The sequence below is a fragment of the Lontra canadensis genome, unplaced genomic scaffold, assembly GCF_010015895.1.
Source record: "Lontra canadensis isolate GAN:19392208 unplaced genomic scaffold, GSC_riverotter_1.0 scaffold1, whole genome shotgun sequence".
Taxonomy (NCBI): domain Eukaryota; kingdom Metazoa; phylum Chordata; class Mammalia; order Carnivora; family Mustelidae; genus Lontra; species Lontra canadensis.
Window position 1 is genome coordinate 95,687,001 of NW_022630995.1, and position 21,454 is coordinate 95,708,454.

Below are 21,454 nucleotides of genomic sequence, written 5' to 3' on the forward strand. Positions count from 1 at the left end.
AAGCCCTGAGAATCATTAAGGCTAAGGGGGGGCGGTTTTTTACTTCCAGTACTAGGCTTAGAAGGAACATAAAAGTTCTTTCAGTTCACTAATGTCTTTGATTCCCTTGGCCAAATAGTTGCCATGTCAGGCTTTATACTTTCTGCTGGATGCCTCAGTGATGAGTTCATATATATCTATATCTATATCTATATCTATATCTATATCTATATCTATATCTATCTATATACACACACACACACACACACACACACACACATATTTATATGGTTACTGTCACTGTAGTACAACCACTGGGCCAGGGGAACTGAGTCTGAAAAGTCTTCCTATGTCAATCACATATAGTGTCCTACATATCACCCTCAGGAATGACTTTAGTTTTTGTTTAAACTTGAGCTAACACCTAGACTTCCCCTTCACTTAGGAACTCATTGCTTTTTACTCTTACCAGACCCTGGTAGAGCCACCAGGAGCCTGGACTTCCCATAAAAATGATCTACCTGGTGGTGGTCATGTATTACATGGAGCACTGGGTGTGGTACATAAACAATGAATTTTGGAACACTGAAAAAAATTAAATTAAAAAAATGATGCACCATCTCCTTAGCAGTAGCTCTACTTATAAAAGAATGGGGCATATTTCGCTAACGTAGTAAAAAACACAAGCTATTTTTTGTAACAATCTCCTTAGACCTCGGGTACCTCATTATATTATATTTACATCCTGTATTATACCAAAACTGGCCAGGATTCAGCCATGCAGAGAGCAGCCATATTTTGGATCTATGTATTTGTAGAGAAGAAAACATTAGGTTTCTTGTGGTCTTTAAGTGATGCCTCTTGATCAAAATTATCAGAATACACTTGGCTTGCTAAAGGGATTGGGCTGAAACGCCCAGGCATACTGGCCTCTCTATACATAGTTTGATCAAAAGAGGTAAACCTTTTTTAAAATACCCTCCTCTGTTTACTGCCATTATATTTCAGCCATCTGCATTGATGACACATTTCTGTGAATTTTTACGGTTTCCTCTGACTTTGTTCTTTAAGATTTTTAACCCACTAAGGAAAACTAGCCCAGGTTATTTTCTGGTGAATAATATGGTAATGACTAGTTTATACAGTTGGTAAGCCTGACACATCCAGGGCCTTGCTGCTGGGGATCCTGTATTGCTACTTGATTTCTAAGTCTGGTTCAGAGTAGGCACTTCTGACACTACATGAGAAACAAGATGTGTTTTCTGTGGTGATGTCCAGGACCTTAAAAAGTTAGACACCATGACTATTTTATGGAACTTGGACTTTCTATCATCTTTCCAAAGGATATTGCCGTTTCTTATTCTGTTCTTTACTTTCTTTGCTGAAAGTTCTTTACTTTCTACTCCTGTAGGAGTAGCTCTTAATCTTTGATCATCCTCCCACCTACATTTTAGTCTGAAAACCAATGTTCACAATTGAAATTATTCTCAAATCTATCTCAGTCCTTGAAGTGTAGAAGGTTAAGTATGTTTGGGGATATGTTTCTAAAAGGGGAATTAGGTCTGTATGCATATTAAGTTGGAATTATATATTTTTAAATATTTTTTAAGGAGTGTTTTCTTTAATTACTGCATGTTTCCACTGGTTTTCTACTTTTTACAGGTTGGGGCTCCTGGTTTGTTTGTTTTGTTTTTTCTATTGGGCTTTTAGTTTCTCTAGCATTAAAATTTGTTAGTTCATTTTAGTTATGATTCTGGTTTGCTATGCTATGTTTTCTTTTAAATCTTTCTATTTTTTTTTCTTTAAGATTTTATTTATTTATCTGACAGAGAGAGAGAGAGCACAAGCAGGCAGAGTGGCAGGCAGAGGGAGAGAGAGAAGCAGGCTGCCTGCTGAGCAAGGAGCCCTATGTGGGACTCAATCCCAGGACCCTGGGATCATGACTTGAGCCAAAGGCAGCTGCTTAACCGACTGAGACACCCAGGCATCCCTACTATGTTTTCTTTTAAATTATTGATTCTTAGTTCTCTTACACCATTCTCTCTTTCTCTAGTCTTCATGTATGTTCCTTCCTCAACATCAATAGTGTTTACAAGGCAACAAACTTATTTTGACTCATTACTCACTGTGACCTGATTTTAGCCTCCCCTTCTGGCACCTGTTTTGGGAATGTCATTTATTAGCCCCCTGCCTTTCAGTCATTTGTTTCTGGCAAGGCATTCAGGACCATTAGTCCCATTCTGGATCCCATTCAGATTCTTTCCAGGCAGATGGCTGTGGTGTTGACATCCTATGCCTTTGAGAGTAAGGGTTTTACAGAGACATACATTGCAAGACCTCAGTAGTCACCTATGCGATACTAAATATTCAACATAGAAAGACTTAAAATGATATCCCATGACATAAATTTGATGATTTTTTACAAAAAGCAGAATATGAAAAACAGTTTAAATGGTAACATTTAATTTTAATAAACCTCTATATTTCATTAAAAATGATAAAGATTTGACAGAATTAAATAGGGAATTAAAGTCTATATATATTATTTATATTATATTATATAATTATATAATTATATTATACAATTAAAGTATATTTATTTATTCATTTATTCATTCATTCATTTATAGGGCATTTCCAATGTCTTCGCCATGCAGTTCGGCCAGGTTATATAGGTAGTCCATCTGTGGTTTGCCATCTCTTGAATTGTTGCAGAGAAGACCTTTGGCCTACAAATACAAGTTCTCTTGATTTATTTTAAAATTTTGGCAATATCCTAAGGTGACACCTTGACCTTGAGATCCCTGGAGCCTTCAAAGAGCTGATTTGAACCCACTGATCATCATGCTTTTAAACAGTTTATCTCATATTAAAATTACCTTTTCCCCCTCATAGTGTTGTCCAGTAGGAAGGAACTCCCTAAAATTAGAGTTTGTTATTATGATTGCCATTCAGAAAATTTGGACAGATCCTCCCATTAATACATCTGAAGATACAATCAATTATCTAGTTTCATTACCCTTCTCTAAAAATTAGACCTATTATTTTCCTTCTTAATTGCTTCTAATCAAATATAGTCTAATCTTAATACTAATATATGCAAGTAACGTATCAAACATACATGTAGTTATTGTCCTCATAGTATTGTATAACTCTTTCTGATTACTTTGGTTATTCTGATTCTCAGTACAAATGTATTTTCAGTGAAATATAATCAGCAGAGATGATTTTATTATCACTAAACCAATTCTGTCCCAATCTAGTGACCCTTAGTTTAAGTAACAAGTAAGAAATGAAGTTAGACTAAATGACTATTGATTGATATTGGTCTCTAGTTTCTAGGATTCAAAGTAAAAAAAAAGAGGCTGAAAAAAATCGCTACACACTAATACATTTATCCCAAATGGATTTATAAATTAGTGTCTAAATATTTATGTGAAAATAGTTGATAGTAAATGGTTGGTGGGTTGTATAAGTATTGGACATCAAGTTATGTTCCCTCTCTTTCTATTTCAATTCAGTTTAAAAATCTCTTCACTTAAAAAAAGTGATTGCCTAGAGACCTTTGAAGCCAGGGAGGATGATGTGGGGGCAAGAGGTTTATTCCCAGGGTCACACTTCATTTGCATAAGCTAGTAACCAAAGGGCACTGTGGAATGTCTGTAAATAGATTTCATTACAGAAGTTCAGCTTAAAGGGACTAAAATAAATCCTCAAGCAAACATTTTATATTGCTTCAGGTTCTGCTCTAATAAAAATATTTTAGTAACACAACATTCTATGAAGACAGGAAATGAAACAGGAGGGTCTCCATATCTTTCTTTTCGTGAACTGTTATGGAATGTTTTAAAGAAGACGAACACAAGATTCTTATTATTTTAACAAAAGAGTTCTACAAAAACAGGATTATGTCATTCTATATGGCTGTCATAAGGCAGTAAGACAAATACAGGCCTCTCTCTCTCTCTCTCTCCTCCTCATCCCTATGCCTGACCTTCTCTCTCGCTCTTCTTTTTCTATCTTAGTTTGTCTCTTCTGAGCTCTTACTCTTGCATCCTGCTGGACTTTCAGGTTCATTGCTGTAGGATCTGCCCCCAAACAGGAAATAAGGAATATTGCAGTCTGCTCTTTAGAGTTTGGTCCATAAAAACATGATTTAAAACCCAAATATCAGATTTATACATTGGTATTTCTGAAAAAAAGAATGAAGATAAAATGCATTGTTTTAATTCTGATAGAGCAAAAAAGAGAATGTTCCATTAATAAGTCATAATTAAATTTGAACTTGGGTGAAAACAGTGGAAGACATTGATATTCCCAATTTCTCAGATTATAATAAATATGAAAGACCATGTATTCTGGTACTTTAAAGCGTGGGTAATGTGTCAGTTCTTTTGATAGAAAGATGCTGCTGTAAATGAGATTTTAATGAAATTTATACCAATGATATATACTGTCACAATTTTGCATGTTGGCTTTAAGAAACTCTGATAAATTGGTACATTTCAAACTCATGAATCATATTTTATACTCTACCAAGCCTAATATTTTATGTATTCATCCATTCATTCATTCACTGAACATTTCCTAAGCATCCACTAGATGTCAGACACTGTGCTATGTGGTGAGCAGGGATAAATGCTAAGGTTTATGTCTTGGAATTGGATACCAGGAATGTGAGAAGCTCAGTGGTGTACTAGACTGATGATGTGCTTTAGAATTGGGTTGGCCATGGCTCAAATACTACTTAACCATCTAGCTGGTTGAGCAGTTTGAGGTTAGATACTTGAGAGTCTTACAGTTTCCTCAGTCTCCCCCTGGCAAAGGGGTCAGCATACCTATCCTGCAGAACACTTGTGAGGTTTATATAAAACTTAGGTGAAATGATTAGTATTATGTATATCATATAGATGCTGAAGACAGAGATAATTTTACTATTGGTGTTGACACAGATTTATTCCAGTCTTAAGAAAATTAATTATTTTAAGTAAGCAACTTAAAATATTCATTGATTAGTGATATGGGAACATATTTTTAATGGTTTCAAACTCAAAAGTCTCAATAAAGTAGTTTTTATTTATGTTTACATGAGCAATCATGTAATATACAATGTAGTTTACAATATACTATCAAAATAAGTTTAATGGATTTAGCCATATTATCTGAATATAAGGACTAGTACAAATGAAAACCTTCAGGCTTAATCTGGAATTGGTATTCAGAAGAACATCTATAAAAGAAGTAAGACATTTGTTAGCTTAGGAACTGTCAGATCAGGAACTAAACATATAATGCCATAGTACCTCTAATTGCATATGCCCCAAACTTCCACTTCTATTTAAAAATATGCCCACATCCTCCATATATATTTGATTATGAGAAGGTATAAGTTATAACAGTTGTTCTAAAACAAAAAAAAAAGAGAGGTAGAGCACATAAATACTTCATTTTTCCATTGAAATATTACTTTTTCATAGCAATTTAATCAGATAATTTCAGTTTATGTTACTTTGTATTTCATCATGTTTACTTTTCTAATAACTACAATTATTCTCAGACTGACATTACATTTTTTCCCCTAGAATAGATGTGCTTAAATTGAAAAAATCCAATTGAATAAGAGCATGTAACGAGAAAATGTAATCCATCGTTATTAAAAAAGGCAGCTTACCTTTATCTGGGTGTTAAATAGTACAAATCCATGAGAGCCAGTGAATGTTTTGAAGTCAAAACGAAGGGCATTACCAAGGCTGAAGTGGATTTGTCACAGAATTATACGTATTACCTCAGAAATAGGTTATTATATCGAGGAGGGGTATGGGGAAATATGAAGGCATAAAATGAGAGAAAGACCATTTTATTTCTATGTCTTTACCTGGGTAAAATACTTCTGATTTAGATTTTTATGCAAAATTTATTTAAGATGAATAAAACCCAAAACCGTTTAAAGAGATATACATTGAATTTATTGTAGAAGATACGTTTTCTAGAAGAAAGCTCTAGATGAAAATATCTTTGACTAATAAGAGCTCTTATAATAACATTATAAAGAATACTAGCATAGAGAGCAGGCGTTACGAAGGATGCATCTGTTTTGACTGGGAACCCCTACACTTGGCCCATAGAATTCATGTTTGGCTTTAAAGTATTTATGAATCATGCCTCTCTTGTTAAATATGTGTCCACTTACGTAGTTATAAATTTTTTTTTTACGGTGGCAGTAAGAAAGTCTACGTGACTTTAAGCATGCATTTTTAAATAAAGCATTAAAATGTACCGATTTATATGTGGTTGTGCTCTTGAATTTATTTACAATTAAAATAACAAAAAGCCATGAGAAACAGTACTTCACTGGATAGTAGGACGTTACCGTTACTATTTTTTTAAAGATTTTATTTATTTATTTGACAGAGAGAGACAAAGAGAGAGAGGGAATACAAGCAGGCGGAGAGGAAGAGGGAGAAGCACGCTTCCCGTGGAGCAGGGAGCCCGATGTGGGGCTGATCCCAGGACCCTGGGATAATGACCTGAACCGAAGGCAAACACTTAATGACTGAGCCACCCAGGTGTCCCTGGATAGTAGCACTTTAATATTATAGTAAGCATAGCATGGTTTGAGGTAAAATTACCTGATTAATTAAATTCCATTATGACATGATTTTACTTATATATTAGATCCTGCAGCATGGATTTTATGGACCCACTCAAAGCATTATGCCAATGTTTAAATTACATGCTTTATAGAATCAAATTCAAATGTGTTTCTGTATGTCACCAAAAGTGGTGGACTGTGGTATTCATACATATAATGTGGTTTTAGGTAAATAGTCTTTCAAAAAGAATTTTATGTGCCTTCATATGAAGTGATCCAGAGTGAAAGCTTTATTCATCTTAGTAGCTCTTAATACTTATTCACTCTTTATCCTACTATCATTTCTTCTTTTATGCTTGTAAGAAAGATTTTGTTTAACCTTCTGCTCACTCTTCTGCATGTCTCTCTCCTGGTACTCAGGATCAAAACAAGACATGCTCATGATCCAGTATTTTATTTTGATTATAAGGAAATATTTTTTGATATTTTAGATCCTGGAACACACTGTATATAATGATACTGCTGTTACAGAAGTTGAGCAGTTATGACTGAGTAATGAGGTCCCTGTAGAAATTATCTGTCATTATTTCCCATTGATAGAAGTTGGGGTCAGCAGAGTTCCTAAAGAGGAGGCATGAAGTAGGTATGAAGTGCTTAAGAAGTTTGGAATGACAGATCACAGGGTTCTTGAACAAGGGAAGAAATTGCCTTATGAGAGAAATAAAGATAATTAATAGTAGCTATTATTTATTATGCTGTAAATAGGAGCCCAGAACTATGCAGTACCCTAACAATTATCTTGGAAGGCAGATATTATCTTCATAACAACTTGTGCAGGTTGTGGGTGGCAGGGCGGTCTCAGAGGCTATGGACAGGATATCAGATGGCTGAAATTTGTGGACATCCCAGGATTTGTGGATGCGTTTGCGTGGGCAGAGTCCAGACAGGTCATACTGCCACATTGGAAAGTCATGTACGCAGGAATTCAGGGGGCACTGCCTAAATGGAAATAGGTTGAACGGATCTGAGGATTACTTTGTCAGGGGTGTGTATGTCTCACATAAGCAATGTATGAATATAGTTTCATTATACAAATTTAACAAAAAAGACATTGACACAATAAAAAGTGAGCCTTCCTTATTTGCCCCTCAGAGTCATAAGAGATAATAACTTTTAATAATTAGGTGTGTATAACATATATATATAATACATATAAAAACGTTTATGAAATCCATTTCTGCAGATAGTTATGTGGATTTATCTCTTTTCTTCTTAACGTCTGTGAGGATCATATTTATTTATTTATTTATTTGTATTTTTATGAATTTACTTCACAGAGAGACACCGAGAGAGGGAAGCATGGGGAATAGGAGAGGGAGAAGCAGGTTTCCCAGTGAGCAGGGAGCCTGATGTGGGGCTTGATCCCAGGACCCTTGGATAATGACCTGAGCCGAAGGCAGATGCTTAACGACTGAGCCACCCAGGTGCCCCTATGAAAGATCATTTTCTAAACAATATTTGCAGCTTGAATTTTCATTTGGCTGTAGGTCTTTTAGATATTGACAAGGAAATCTCTATCACGTTCTTTTTAACTGGTAAGTATATACCAAATGAGTACCAGCATTTATTTAAACCATTCCCTTATTGGTGGATGCTTAGAGTGTTTTCACATTCTCACAAACATAATTAATGAAAACAATATTATTATGGGAGCCTTTTTTGCACATGTGTAAATATAGCTCTAGAGTATATACCTAGAAGGAATTGCTGGATTAAAGTATATTTGCATTTTAAATTTTGATGGATACTGGCAAATCAAATCCCAAAATTCTTTACTATTTTACCCTATCACATTAAAGTATATGAGAATATTTATTTCCCCATACCTTTACTAACACTAAATTTAATTTGTATCAATGTGATGGATGAAAATTACATATCCATACAGTTTAGTTGTTGACTATTTGGTAACATTGAGAAATGATCAGCAAATAAACACATCTGTACTTAATGTTGATTATATTCTCCTTAATCTGGTTTTCTAAGTAATACATTTAAAAAATCAGCTCATAGTTTATTTCATTAAGGCTCTTAGTCCTAATCTGCTTCAGATAGTAGCTGAAAAATGCAGTTTAGCCATGGGTATAGTTGCTAAAATTTTAGCTAGACTATTAGTAAGGCCAAGGTGATACAGTATTTTCAGATTTTCTTTTTAAGATGTATTATAATTATAATTATAATTGTTAAGTTCATAGGGAGAGTTGGTAAGTTCATAGTAAACTCCATAAAGGATTATATAGCCAAATAAATCTTATTCATTTATACCTTAAGGGTTCTTAAAAATCATAATTCAAAGGCTTTAACCTTTGAATTCACCTGCACTTTTAATTAACTTTTTGATTTTTTAAATTACAAATTACACAACATAAAATGTGGAGGCTTGAACATAATCAGCATTAATAATATTAGCAACCCTTTATATCTGTAAAGCATTCTACAGTATACAAAGAGAGTGCTTTGTCATGCTCATTTTCATTTGACCTTTCTTACAACCCAAGTACTCACAGTAGATATTATTGAAAATGGAGACTTAATAGAAGTTATGTCACTTGGCCAGAGTCCTAAAGATTTATTTAGTGAACTGGGGATAGAATTTTTATCTTCCCATTCCCAATCTAATGCTTTTTCTCTCTACATGGATATCTTTCCCAAAACATTCATATACCTGTTATATGCAAGATATTGTCAGGTTCTGAGGATGCTGTATGTCTTGTAGCATCCTCAGGTGCAACAGGCTGGTAGTAAACCAGTAGTAGCATGAAGTAAACCAGTGTTCCTCCAGTATCCAGGATGAAGATACTTAATTAACAATCATCTTTGTTTCATTGTTAGCTCCTCCTGCCTAATAAGTTCTGACAACCATCAGATCTTCCACCACTGGCTACTGCTGAAAATTACCATATATATAACATAATTTTATGACATTAGAAAATATAATGTGTAAGTTAACTGAAAGAAAAATACACAAATCCATAATCAGAGTGGGTAACTTAAATGATGTAACCATATAGCTGAGGGTAAAAGAAGATGAAAATCTTAGTGGGATATAAATATAGTAGATATAATATATATAATATCTATACAATAGATATTATATATATAATATCTATATATAATATATAATAGATATACTAGATATATAATTTAGAAGATACAAATAGTACAATTAACAAATTTGACCTAATTAACATGTATAGAACACTGTACCCAACAATGAGAGAAGTCACATTCTTTTTAAGTGCTTGTGAAATATTTATCAAATTTAGTATAATTTGGGCCAAACAAAGTCTCAGTAAATTTCAAAGGATTGAAATAATTCAGAATATGTTTCTCTAAAGTTAATGAAATCAATAATGCAAAGATAAAAAAATCCACAATTGTCTTTTAAATTAAACAAAATACTTATAAAGGTCTGTAGATAAAGGAAGAAATCATGATAGGCTTTTAAAAATTGTTCTGAATGAAGTGATGAAAATTTAGCATATCCAAATTTATGGAATGCAGCTAAAACAGAGCTTAGATGGACATTTATAACATTAAATGCATATGATAAAAAAGAGAAAAAGCTGAAAATCAATCTTCTAATGCTTCCATTTCAATAAATTAGAAAAAAGTACAACAGATCTAATTGAACAGAAATATAAGATGAAGCAATAAAGATGAGAACCAAAACAAGTAAAAGAGAAAGTAAACTTAAAGAAAATCAACAGTCAAAATTTGTTTTTTTGAAAAGATGAATGTAATTGAAAAGCTCCGTTTAAGACTGATGAAGAAAACAAGAGAACACAATTATCAATATCAGTAATAAAAAAGGCAATATTATTGCAGACATTAAAAAGATAATAAAACATTATGAACACTTATACATTAATAATATTGATGGGGGCGCCTAGGTGGCTCAGTGGATTAAGCCACTGCCTTCTGCTCAGGTCGTGGTCTCAGGGTCTTGGGATCGAGCCCCGCATCTGCCTCAGCATCCCTGCTGAGCAGAGAGCCCGCTTCCCCCTCTCTCTCTGCCTGACTCTCTGCCTACTTGTGATCTCTCTGTCAAATAAATAAATAAAATCTTTAAAAAAAATAATATTGATGATTGGATGAAATAGATAAATTCCTTTAAAAACACAAAGTTGACAGAACAAAAAATAAACATTTCAAAACTTGACGAGTAAATTACCTTTTTTTTTTTTAATTTTTAAAAAAGATTTTATTTATTTATTTGACAGAGAGAGATCACAAGTAGGCAGAGAGGCAGGCAGAGAAAGAGGGGGAAGCAGGCTTCCTGCCGAGCAGAGAGCCCGATGCGGGATGCAGGGCTCGATCCCAGGACCCTGAGATCATGACCTGAGCTGCAGGCAGAGGCTTAACCCACTGAGCCCCCCAGGCGCCCCAATTACCTTTAGTATAACATGCAAGGTTACTCTGTTTATTGTTAACTATTAGTTGCTTATCTCATAGGCTTTTGCTAATCCTCAAGCATTTTTTTTTTCCTTTTCTATTTCTGCTCTTTCTTCGTTGGCTTAGGCTTCTCATGCTCAGATTACTGCAATGGCTTTCTTAATTTTTAAAAATTTTTCTGATTTAGATCTCCTGATTCCAAATATTTCTTAATGTTTATGGCCTCATTAATCTTCCCAAAGCACTATTTTCATATTAGATTACTTATGATTCCTAAACAATTCTTGAACTTTTAATCCTTAAATATTTACTTAAATCATTTTCCTTTTCTTCTACATAGTGGTTCTCAATTTTTGGTTCTTAACATCAGCTGCATCAGCATTATCTGGAAACTTACATTTAACTTGTAATTTCTCAAATCCCATCCCTGGGATTAGCTGACTTTAAACCAGAAATTCTGAGAGTGAGAATTTCTGAGTGAGATCTATTTAATAAGATTTCCAACAGTTTTCAAATGACCCTGATCTATGCAATAATTTGAGAAACAGCCCCCTATTTAGAAAAATCTACCTTTCAAGCCTTCATTAAATGACCTAGATAGGCATTGTTTCTTTTTTTTAATGCTTGTATGCATTTATTTTTTATAATGTCATTTACTACTGGTTTAACTTAATAATCATCTTTTGATCTATGTATCTTACCTTTTAACCAGATTGTATGTCATGCAAGATAAGGAAGCATTTAATCTAATAGTACTTTACATACGGCATGTTCTTAATTAATTAAATCAACCAGAGAACATAGGCATATGTTTTTCATTGATGCTGTAACAAATCACCACATACTTAGCAGCTTTAAACAACACAGATGTATTATTTCTCAATTTATGCAGGTCAGAAGTCCTCATAGACTTGATTGGATTCTTTGGTAGGGTCTCAGGAGGGTGAAATCAAGGTTTTTACTAGGCTGCATACCTTACCAGAGGCTCTGGGGAAGGATCTACCTCCAAGCTCTTTCAGGTTATTGGCTGAATTTTGTTCCTTGTGATTGTAGGACTGAGGTCTCCATTTCCTTTGTTAGCTGTCAGCTGGGGCCAGTCTTTGCTCTAAGGGACTGCCTGCATTCTCTCTTATGTCTTCCATGAAGCCTCCTTTAACAGTGGGGAACTGATTCCCTATTATGTTTCAAATCCATCTGAATTTTTCTCTCAAATCTCTCTGATTTCCTCTGTAGCATCTCCTTAACACAGTCAGAGAAAGTTATCCGCTTTTAACAGCTCATGTGATTAGATTGGGTCCATTTGGAAAATCCATGGTTATCTACTTTAAGGTCCATAATTTTAATTACATTTGCAAAATTTCTCTTTGCCATGGAAGTTAGCATATTCATAGGTTTCAGGAATTAGGACATGGACATCTTTGGGGGGCTATTCTGCCTACCATGTCAATGATTTAATGGCTATATGTATGCAAAGTATCGTGATTCAACTGAAAATGATGAATTCTGTGTTGCACTTATAACTTACAAATAGTCAAAACAAAGAAAATTACAGTACTATAAATTTTACTAATGGTGAGAAACATTTATCCATATGAGCACAACTGAGTGATATATAGGGAGAAGAAAAAATAATTTCATAAGTCTTTAACATTTTTAATAGTAGAGAGAAAAATGCCTTAGCTTGTTTTCTAGAAAGAAACTATATTTATGCAACACAGTTGACATTGCCTTGTGTAGCTTCAGATTCTGTTGTCAGTTTCTGGATAATGATGACTTCTCCCTTTGAGAGCACCCTGCCAGGGCCCTCCCCATTGGACATATTAAACAATTATTATTTTCCTAAGTCAGGTCATCGCAAATGTGCATGCCAAATTTGGTGAAAAATCTGTCTAACCATTTTCAAGTGATGTTGTAATAGCTAGCAGATGAAAACTTTATTTATATAGATTAGGACATAAATGCTTTGTATGCCAATTATGATGCAACAGTCATGCTTGAAAAGCTTTAAAATCTCTAAAACAAACATAAGGTATTATTATCATCAATAACAACAATTATGTCTTATGATTTTCATTGTAAGCATTGTCATTTTATTTACATCTACAAATAAGAAAGGATAAAATGTACTATCAAATATCTGTTTAATAGGGCTTAATTATTTATTATGGGACTTTATAGTATATTTAATAAAATTAATGAGATTCTGATTACTTGAGCCTGCCACTCTCTTTGGCTGGAATCTCTTTTTGATAAGAAGTAAATAAAGATTGCCAGTTTTCTTATGAGAATTACAGGGTTTGAAGATTAGTCAGCTGAGAATTGGTGAGGTCCTCCTCTAATTAATGTCTTCCCACTGATGTTTGCCCTAATCTCCCCTTTTATTACATTTATTACAATGCTTCAGTAGGATGTATGTGTGGCAAGGAAGATCTATTAAATAAGGTTACTATTCAGTTAGTGAAATAGCAATAAAGGTCCTAATTCTGCATTTGTTGCTTTGTTAATTCCTTTTAATTTAAAGAGTCACCTTGAGGGAGATACACATTTATAATGGAAAGAACAATTGGACTGGAAGTGAGGAGATCCATATCCACCCTTGGCTTTGCAATTTGGGGCAGGTCATTGAGTCTCTTTGGACTTCAGTTTCCCAAATTATAAAATATAGGCTTTGGACAATATGATCTGTAAAATCACTTTAGACTCCAAATCAAACAATTTGCTGTTTTAAAGGAAACATCTTGCAGAAATTGATGAGGAGATATATTTTCATAGTGTTATTTACATCTTACTCAGATTTTTGCAGTTGTCTTTTAACTGGCTTCCTTGCTACCACGATTTTAATGCAATAGCTCTTCTATAGTCCATTGCTGGATTTAGGTTCATAAAATACTATTTCATTCCCTGTTCAGAAACTCTCTAAATTAAGTCTGAATTTCAAGGCTTTCTGAATTTTCTTCTGATGCTAGCTTCCTTTTTCCTTATTCTCTGCAAAATTCTTCTTCTAAACCGCACATTTCAGCCAGTTTACTATAATTGAATATGTTATATTTTATCCTCCACATCTTTACTTATGCTATCCTTTCTTCTCCAACCCTATCTTCTTCTTCCCAGCACTCAAGCACACATTTTTAACTCCACCTCCTGAAATTGTAACTTATTTTCTAGGGAACTGGAGAGCTATTTCCTTTAGATAGTCTTCTATAATTACACCAACTGGAAGCAATCTTTTCCTCTATGTTATCCTGTAAGGCTTAATATATTTACAACTCAATAATAAACATTTAGTACATTTTTTAAAATGCACATGTGTTCTGTCACTGTCGTTAGTACTGGGGATAATATAAGAGGAAAAGTGGATATGATCATTGCCCTAATGGACATTACCGTCTCATGGGCAAGACAGATATTAATCATAATTATATAAATTGGAGTAAATTGTATGAAAGAAAAAGTCTTATTACTTCACTTTCATTTACCTTTTCACTGTTTGAATCTCAGCTCCTATACTAAATTGTAAACTTGAAAAAGCAGTAGTTTTTATAATTCTCTGACAATATAAATTCATTTCTGTATAAATATTTATAGAATTAAAGAAATGCTTGAACTTTCAGATTTGGGGTTATAAATTAAAAATGGTCTCTGAGATTGCCCTAGACCAGAGAATAATTGGATATTTTCCTCTCCTCCACTATGTTCAAAGTTAAAAAGAAGTTATATTGGATTAAGTGTATTAATAAAAACCATGCGTTTAGTTTGGAGTCTAAGAGATTTATTTTGGCCACCCTGTGTTTGAAGAGTTTCAATCTTAAAGTAATTGTTTGTATTGTTATATATTTATTGTTATATTGTTATATCATTATAAATTTTTGAGTAAGATGTCCATCTTCATTTCATAAAGAGGTCATCATTTTTCTAAAATATATTTATTAATACTATATATATATGTACTGTGAAACTAGTTATGGATACTACAAAATAGTATGAGTTAATTTAATAAACATTTGTTGAATGTACACCAGAATCTCATAGTGTAGTGGGCTTTAAGCATGAATCAGGCAAAATTAATGCCATCTGAAAGCTGTAGTTTTGGGGAGAGCACAAACAAATCCTAATAGCGGAAAACTTTGGATCTGAACATGGATATTTAATGGATATAAGTTCATATAAATTCCAACAACGGTGTTTTTAAGAAGATAGAATTAAGGGCTGCACAATGTGAAAATAATGAAAATTCTAAGGAATGCTATGACCAGAGAGATTCATTCCATTGTGTCTGGTCTCTGGTTTCTAAGATAATTTATTATTATTATTTTTTATTGCTGTTGTTATTAGAGGGAATAAAGGTAATTTAAGCAAATGCTTTGAGCTACTATGAATATCTCCAACTTAATATTTTTGAGTACAATCATTCATTGATCACACCAATCACAAGCCTAGAAATCTCACCTTTAGACTAATGACTGGTTTCCTATTACTAGAGAGGAAATTTATCAGATTGGTTAAGTTTTCAACTCTAGGTTCAAATAGGTCTGTGCTGGTATCAAAATCAAGGCTTTACTTTTGCACAGCAAAGGAAACAGTCAACAAAACCAAAAGACAGCTGACAGAATGGGAGGAGATATTTGCAAATGACATATCAGATAAAGGGCTAGTATCCAAAATCTATTATCAAACTCAACACCCAAAGAACAAATAATCCAATCAAGAAATGGGCAGAGGACATGAACAGACATTTCTGCAAAGAAGACATCCAGGTGGCCAACAGACACATGAAAAAGTGCTCCACATCACTCAGCATCAGGGAAATACAAATCAAAACCACAATGAGATACCACCTTATACCTGTCAGAATGGCTAAAATAAACAAGTCAGGAAATGACAGATGCTAGTGAGGATGTGGAGAAAGGGGAACCATCCTACACTGTTGGTGGGAATGCAAGCTGGTGCAACCACTCTGGAAAACAGCGTGGAGGTTCCTCAAAAAGTTGAAAATAGAACTACCCTATGACCCAGCAATTGCACTACTGGGTATTTACCCTAAAGGTACAAGTGTAGTAATCCGAAGGGGCACGTGCACCCGAATGTTTATAGCAGCAATGTCCACAATAGCCAAACTATGAAAAGAACCTAGATGTCCATCAACAGATGAATGGATAAAGAGGTGGTATGTATATACAATGGAATACTATGCAGCCATCAAAAGAAATGAAATCTTGCCTTTTGCAACGACATGGATGGAACCAGAGGGTATTATGCTGAGCAAAATAAGTCAATCAGAGAAAGACAATTATCATATGATCTCCCTGATATGAAGAATTTGAGAGGCAACATGGGGGGTTCGGGGGGTAGGAGAGGAAAAAAATGAAACAAGATTGGATTGGGAGGGAGACAAACCGTAAGAGACTCTTAATCTCACAAAACAAATGGAGTGTTGCTGGGGGGAAGGGGGTAGGGAGATGGTGGTTGGGTTATGGACATTGGGGAAGGTATGTGCTGTGGTGAGTGCTGTAAAGTATGTAAACCTGGCGATTCACAGACCTGCATGCCTGGGGCTAATAATACATTATATGTTAATAAAAATTAAAAAAAATTTTTAAAAATTAAAAAAAAATCAAGGCTTTACTGGGGCACCTGGGTGGCTCAATTGGTTAAGTGTCTGCTGCCTTCAATTCATGGGAGAGTCTCTGAAACAAACCCCACGTTGGGCTCCCTGCTCAGTGGGGGTCTGTTTCTCCCTCTCCCTCATCCCTTCCCCTGCTCCTTCTCTCACTCACACTCTCTCTCCCTCAAATAAATAAATAAAATATTAAAAAAAAAATCAAGACTGTACTGCTTACTAGTAGTGTGATGACAGAACCCCATGTCTCTTTAAATCTCAATGTTCTTTTTTTTTTTTTTTTAAGATTTTATTTATTTATTTGATAGACAGAGATCACAAGTCGGCAGAGAGGCCGGCAGAGAGAGAGGAGGAAGCAGGTTCCCTGGTGAGCAGAGAGCCCGATGTGGGGCTCGATCCCAGGACCCTGAGATCATGACCTGAGCCGAAGGCAGAGGCTTTAACCCACTGAGCCACCCAGGTGCCCAAATCTCAATGTTCTTATCTATCAAATGGCAGCAATAACAAAACTACTCATGGTAAGTGCTACAGAAATGTAGCTATTCTATAGCTTTTCAACTAGAATTTAATTTGACAATGGAGGACCTTTATTGTATTTGGAAATACTTTCAACCCAATCCTGAAATAAGCACACCTTGATTCAGTGAAGCTCAGAGAGTTAAGATGGGCCAAAGAGCAGAGCGTGGTTTTGGCCAAAGAGATAAAACTAAAGGCACCTGTAAGAATTTACACATACATGGTGGAGTTACACCCACATCACTTGCTTGCCACTGCTCAAAAGAGCATGAATTTTAAAGAAGATGTGGGTCCTTTTAATGATAGTCCTTTTGTTTAATTTTGTTTACAGAATCATCATGTGATAGTTTCTGAAATGGTATAAGATAGATCTACAGAGCATCTTTTTAAGGAAAAAAAAAAAAAAAGCTTAGAAGCATCATTGCTCCAGAATTGTGAAGGCTTAGAGAAGCTTTTAAATTTAGCATTTCAAAAAATAGACTTAGGAAGTTCATTCCCCAGCTTCCTACTCCTGGGATGGCCAAATTTATGAAGATTAGATTATTTAATACTTATAACACATTTTGAAAACCTAAATCACATTGTTGCAACTAGGCAACTGTTGAAAAGTAAGTACCAGATTTATTAGCAGCTATTTTCACAAAGATTCCATTTAATAATGTTGGTGTACCCTCTGTAATTTATTTGATTAATAATATTTGATTTGAACCCAAATGATGACTTCTCACATATATGACAGAACTAATGAACTGTGAAAGAAGAACCGTTCAGATGGTCACCAATAACCACTGCTTTGTTAATCCTTTAAATAAACTGGAGCTCACAATGTGTCCCTTTGAAGTCATAAATAATGTATATTTTTCTTTTGACTTTTAATAAGCCAGTAGGGTTCATCTCACAGTCTCCAAACACATATATTTTATTATGGGCCTCTGCAGTTTACTTTAATTAGTGTGTCTGAGTGCTTTGGGAGACTTAGCCCTACTGAAAACAAACAGAGTCTTACCATCTATAAAACATTAGCTCCCTTTGGTTTATCCTGACACAGCGGGGGAGGCTCAGTGAGAAACACATGGTGTAAGTAAACACTCATAATTGCATTAGCATTCTCTGGTGGGTTGGTAATTCAAGCTCTGTTCCATGATATTGTAAGAGCAGTTAGAACAGGTTTACCAATCTTGTGGTCTGCTGGGGATTTCATCAAATTCCATGTGAACAGAACTTTAAGTGACAAATCTACTGGAAACAGTGTGAGAGAAGGAGGCAAGCTGTAAAATGGAAGGCTAGTATAGGCAGTATAACTTTGTTTCATTTCTGATGTACCTGTGAGATTTTTCAGTTCTAGTTGCCATTTCTTTTCCCATGTTATTTAATATCGAAGTCAGTTTCAGTCTATCCTTTGGATATGGCCACTCTGTTGACTATGATTATACAAGACAGCTGGTTGATTGATTAAAATCCTCAGCTTTCGAATATCTATATTGATGCAATTATACTCAAATACTTGCCAATAAAACAACTGTTCTACTGACTGTTGATGGAAAGCATGAATTGCATTTTAAAATAATTAATATGGGGCACCTGGGTGGCTCAGTGGGTTAAGCCTTTGCCTTTGGCTCAGGTCATGATCTCAGATTCCTGGGATTGAGTCCCGCATCGGGCTCTCTGCTCGGAAGGGAGCCTGCTTCCTCCTCTCTCTCTGCCTGCCTCTCTGCCTACTTGTGATCTCTCTCTGTCAAGTAAATAAAATCTTAAAATAAAATAAAATAATTAATATGTAGTTAGAATTCTAGGTTTTGTGGAGATATTTTCTATGGAGAAGCCTAGTGTACATTATCACTCTTTTGCTTTTGAATTGCATATTCTAGCAGGTTCTTAGAATAATACATGACCAATATATATGAGAGGGTTACAGGAATGAGAGGTATTCCCTAGTTGGAAGAATCAGATTGACCTGATTTGAATGATTTGATCAGTAGATAATAGGATAATCGGAGTGAAATGTGGTATTTGCCTCTCTTTGACTTATTTCACTTAGCATCATATCTTTTTTTTTTTTAGATTTTATTTATTTATTTGACAGACAAAGATCACAAGTAGGCAGAGAGACAGGCAGAGAAAAAGGAGGAAGCAGGCTCCCTGCTGAGCAGAAATCCCAATGCAATGCGAGGCTCAATCCCAGGACCCTAGGACCATGACCTGAGCTGAAGGCAGAGGCTTTAACCCACTGAGCCACCCAGACACCCGCATCATATCTATTTTTATAAAATTTTCAAGCTTTATTTTTTTTCCCCTGCATTCAGGCTTACTTCATGTTTCTTTCTCTTTTCGCTAATTTTGGTCATGTTGGTCAAAATAGACAAACTAGTTTGCTTAGTGTATCTCTTAGGCACTTCAGAAAAAAAAGAAATCATATCAGAATTTTGATCGAAGTCACTGATTACTTTGTGCCATGTATATTTAGTCTGTACAAGTGCTGCTCATTAGAAATATAATACAAGAGATATAATTTTGCATTTTCTGGTGGCTATATTTTAAAAAGGTAAAAAACGACATAAATTATATATATATATATATATATACACACATACATATATACGTACGTGTGTGTGTGTGTGTGTGTGTGTGTGTGTATGAGAGAGTGCAGGGGAGGAGCAGAGGGAGAATGTGAGAGAGAATTTTGAGCAGGCTCCATGCCCAGAGTGGAGCCTGACATGGGGCTCAATCTTACAACACTGAGATCATGACCCAGCCAAAATCAAGACTCAGACACTTAACTGACTGAACCACCCAGGTGCCCCCACTTATATACTATTTAACACAATATATCTAACATATTATCATTTCAACATGTAATCAATATAAAACGTCTCTGAAATCCAGTGTGTATTTTGCACTTAAGGCACATCTCATTTTGGGTTACATTTTGGAAATGCTCAGTAGCCACTGTGGCTAGAGGCTACCATATTGGACAGTGCAGATTACATCCTTTCATACAGAAGAAATAGATGGATGGTTGAAAAAAAGAACTAGGTTGATTTTGTTTTTAATCCACAAAAATTCCTATTCTTTATTATATATATATATTTACTTACGTATTGCTCTTTCTGTGACTGAAATTCCTGGTCTTATTTGTAAATTGTAACTTTTCTATTTTATTCTGTCTCTTCTCTCAGATTTTGATGTTATTTCATTGTTTGCTCTCATTGATTTATATTTTGAAAACTATTTTGATAATATGCATTTTAGACTGTCATTTTTCACAGTGATGTTTATTATGGTACATTGCGATATTATTGGTATAAACTTATTTTCTTAACAAGTAATTAAAAGACTTAATGTGGAAAAGATTATCTTTCAAGTATCAAAAAGAGACTATGTTTTTCAATATTATACTATTTTTGGATTGTTTTTGTTGGTGAAATTTTCGGTTTGGGAGCATTCATTGCCTGTTACTGAAACACTGTGAAAGAGAAAATGTTGGAGCTTTATAATTTGTTACAAAGCAGAATACTAAAAATTATTTTTTCTCCTTAATATCCATGTTTTAGAAGTAAATTTGCTTTCTGTATATGGTGTATTTTAAAAATTTGTTTCAGATACTGCAGGCTCTATGATTTTTATATAATTTTTACTGCTTCAGAAACATTTCACCAAAGCTCATTTTATATTTAAGGGGAAAAAAATAAATCTAAAATTGAGTCTTAGCATTAGTCAATAAGTAGGCAAATGAAAAGAAAACTTTTAAGTTTCTGATCCATAACTTGCTATATATACAAAGATATTTCCATCTGCCACTACCTGTTCAATTCTAAACCTATTCTGCCTATACCTATTTTATATGAGTTCACCTTACAGACCACTAATATTTAAATATTTTAAAGTATTTATAATGCTAATATAAAAATATGCAATATTTATGTCTTCAGATAATTAATTTAAAAATGAAAATTAACCCAAATACATTTTTAAAAATATTTCAACATTGTATCATGATTCAAATTATTGTATTATTTAATTTGCTGAGTCAATGTTTAGCCAGATGGATCGTTTCATTGATCAGGTTTGCTGATTGCATTTCCCTATGGCTATAATTGATGCCACATTTTAAAATATCTGAGTGCTTTAAATTCTTTTTTTAAAAATCTGTTCCTGTAGTGTGAATTTAAAGTTATATTTAAAAACTTCATATATAACTGGGCAGTATATGATATAAAAACATGTTTTACATATTATGTAGGCTCTAAGCATGTATAGAATAAAAATATATCATTTATAAAGTGAAAGTATAGATT